The 3,636-nt window shown below is 49.9% G+C and overlaps 1 non-coding gene across 1 annotated transcript; it reads right to left on the bottom strand.

Moving 5' to 3' along the window:
* Window positions 1-3,225: 3,225 nt before the first annotated feature.
* TRNAT-UGU lies at window positions 3,226-3,298 on the bottom strand. Its single transcript has one exon. It is a non-coding gene; the product is annotated as a tRNA-Thr (tRNA).
* Window positions 3,299-3,636: the final 338 nt, after the last annotated feature.

The raw sequence follows: 3,636 nt of genomic DNA, 5'->3' as shown, positions 1-3,636 counted from the left end.
CCTGTGCACCCGCCACCCTGTAGGGCACTCAGCGAGGGCTGGTAGCTCTTACCCGGGTATTTGAGGAGTAAAAGAGTTAAGGGAGGAAATGATCCCCGTCTCTGAGAAGTTCTTCAAATCCTGCAAATCATCCAGAACAGTGTTGGCAATTTGGCTTACAGAGAACAAAAACGTGAAATGCCGGGGTTATGGAGGGCTTTCAGAGGCCATGTAACCACTGCGTTTGATATGCTTTCCATAACCTGCATAGATTTGTTTTAGATCCAAAGAAACAGATTCCATTTTTTTCCTTTAGCAATCTTTATTTGTAGGCTAACCTAACCTAACCAGATCTAAATACATCAGGCCTCTTTTTGATTCCTTTTCTCTTGTTCGGCCTTTATGAAAGATACAAAACACTGGTCATTTACTGAAGATCATTTTTAGATCTTTTTTTAGCCACTTCCTTTGCCCTATCCCATGGCTTTTGTTTTACTTCTGCCTACCTTTGGAACTCTAATGAACACTCTCTAGGATAGACATAAACCTCAGGATCTCACCAGCTCTGGTATTTTATACTTTTTACATCTTCTTAGATGAAGACACCAACATAAACGTGGGAGGAATTCTACCCTGGGTCGTTCTGTTGAAAGGTGGCTGAACATCCCGGGTCAGTCGGGGAGATTGGACCTACCTCTGGAACAAATATTTGAGCTTGCTCGCCTCATTTTTTTCCTCATTACAGGAAAAAAATACAATCTTTCTTCGAAGACATGTGGCAAAAATAGGGTCTGACCTGGAAGTGTTTTGGGCCCTGGGGGAACTGTGTCAAAATAAAGGACCGTGTCCTTCAGGGTCCAGGCCTTCTGAACACGGGTTTTGAATAGGAGGGTTGGCAGGTCTAGAGAAGGGAAATGAATGGGTATCCCTGAGATGCCAGGAAGCTGGGGAGAGGCAGCGTATTCCTCTCTGGCAAAGTGGCTTTATCTTCTGGAAGATGGCAATGCCTGCGAGCTGTCACAAAGAGGCTGGCCCCGTGAGGGAACAATCACTAGGTCATAGCCTAAATGGTTTTGGGCTTCCTTGGAGGTCAAGGTGTTGGAAAGTTCAGAAAAAGACACACATGCACGTGCTTGCTCTTTCTAGAGACCGGCTGGAGGAGGGGGAAGGGGAAGGAAGCATGAGGACGGGTCATGCTGGAGGGAGAAGGGACTGGAATGCTTCAAAGGCATCTTTCTCTGTACTAACTCTGTTACTTGATGACCAAATAACCCGAAGTAAGCAGTCTCGGTATTACAGTATTTGAGGATCTGAAATGGCCTTGCAGAAAGGCATTCAGTGTCAGTGAAGAGCTGACCCTTCTAGAAGTGATCATTATGGATGTTTCTTTTCTGCACCAGCGGGGGCCTATTTACTCAGGGGGCTCTGAGCATCTCATCTCCGCAGCATCCCTAGCAGCAGCTACCCCGACCACAGAAGGGCCGATAACCAACAAAAGCACGAGTGTGTTTTCCCAGAGCTAAAATCCTGCAAGCCGAGATGGAAAGTCTAACAGCTGTGTTATTTTCAAAGCTAACTCAACTGAAGAAATACACGCTCTTCAGACAAATTCCGTATGATTTCATTCATCCGTGGAGTCTAAAAAACAGACAAAAAGCAGCATCACATCCGTAAACACAGAGAACAAAGTGATGGGAGCCAGAGGGGAGGAGAGGAGGGTGCATGGGGCAAAATGGGTGAAGGGCAACCGGAGGTGTAGGTTTTCAGTTACGGAATGGATAAATCACGGGGATAAAAGGCACAGCATAGGGAACATAGTCCATGATATTGTAATAGTGTTGTATGTATGGTGACAGATGGTAGCTACTCTTGGGCGGAGCACAGCACAGAGAAGGTGAATCACTTGTGCACCTGAACGGAACAACACGTGCCAACTGTACTCAAACAAAAATTAAAAAAAAAAAAAAAATTCCCTTGCTCTTGTGGAGTTTAACATTAGGTTGGGGAGATACTTAATTCCACCTCAACCACTGCCATTCTTCACTTTTTCGCCCAACACAGTGCTGGCTCTGGGAGACCCGCAGATGGAGGAGACTCTGGCCACCGGTTTACCTGGTGTGAGCGCAGGTTAAGAATTCACTTGAACTTTAGGTCACAGGACTCTGGCTCTCTAAACCTGCACCACCTAACAGAAACACACGGGAGCTGCAACCGGGGGGAATTACAAATTTTCTAGTAGCCACGTTAAGAAAAATTAGTAAGGTTAATGTAATTACGTATTTTATTTCATCCGGTATTCTTTCAACACGCCAGCAATCAAAAGTTAACTGATGGGAGAACTTACGTTCTCTTTTTGGTACTAAATTTTCTATACCCGAGTGGATTGTACTCTTTCAACAACCCAATCGACGCCGACCACATTTCGGACCCTCGGCGTCCACGGGGGCTAGCGGCTACTTTGCAGCTAGTCCGATCTCAGCCCCAGCCGGGAAACATGGGACCAGAAAGCCGGGGCGGGGAAATTCCGCGTACTCGGGAAGGACTCCCGCGGCTGCCCAGGCGGGCTCCCCCAGCAGCCCCGGGCGGTTTAGTTCCGGGAGCCGCTCCCCCTCCCTCCGCAGGGGCAGGCGCGCGGAGCCGGGCCGGCGCGGGGGCGCGGCTGCCACGTGGCGGCCACCGCGCGCGCTTGCGCCCCGGCCACGCTGGCCGCGCTCGGGCCGGGCGGGGCGGGCGGCGGGACGCGCGCTCGCCGGCCTCCCGGGAGGCGAGCGGGACCCGGCGCGGTAGCGCCGCCCGCCGGCCGCTCGGCGTCACCGCGGGCGCGGCGCCGGCTCCGCCCCCGCCCCCGCCCGCTGGCCGCCTCCCGGGCCCGCCCCGCCCGCGGCCCCTTGAACCCGCCGCCGACGCCCCTCCCCCCTCCAGCTTCTCCTAACGCGCGGCCGGTTCTCGGCTTGCGGGGCGTTGAAAACGAGTCCGTGGAGCCTCGTGTCTCCTGCTCTGGGGTCGCCGAGGACGGCTTTTTTTTTTTTTTTTTTTCTTTTTTCTTTTTCCTGCTCTTCGTGTCGGGCCAGGATTTTCTCTTCCGGGTCGCCTCTAAAGCACCTTAAGGACGCCCATCATTTGCATTTCAGGAAGAGTCATTTTTAATCCTCCAGAAGTAACGTTTTCAGAAACCGCTCTTCCATTTTGGAGTTTCTAGTCCGTGAAGGGGAGGATTTAAAAAAAAAAAAAGTAGAAGTTGACAAGAGGCCCCAGCGAGGATCGAACTCGCGACCCCTGGTTTACAAGACCAGTGCTCTAACCACTGAGCTATGGAGCCAACCCGTTACCTGTCCTGCTTTAATCCAGGGACATTGGAAGCAATGTTGCTTTTGCTGGCAATCTGAAGACAACTGACTTCGTGCATCCACGATCAGTGATAATCGTAAAGACTATGAATTGCTGGAGAAAAATGCCTACAATATGACAAACATTAAAAAAAAAATCTCAAAGTCCTAGGCTTATGATTACAAAACACGAAATCATACCTCCGTAAGTTAAGCATATAGACGGGGGCTGGAAGGGAAAATGTAAAAATGAAATCATGTTCTGATCGTATTAGGAGTGGTTCTTTTACATGTGAAAAAAAAGCCTCCAATTCATTGTTTATATGACAAA

This window comes from Panthera tigris, chromosome F3 (assembly GCF_018350195.1).
Source record: "Panthera tigris isolate Pti1 chromosome F3, P.tigris_Pti1_mat1.1, whole genome shotgun sequence".
Taxonomy (NCBI): domain Eukaryota; kingdom Metazoa; phylum Chordata; class Mammalia; order Carnivora; family Felidae; genus Panthera; species Panthera tigris.
Note: the sequence above shows the minus strand (reverse complement) of the source record. Positions and strands in the feature narration are given on the sequence as shown.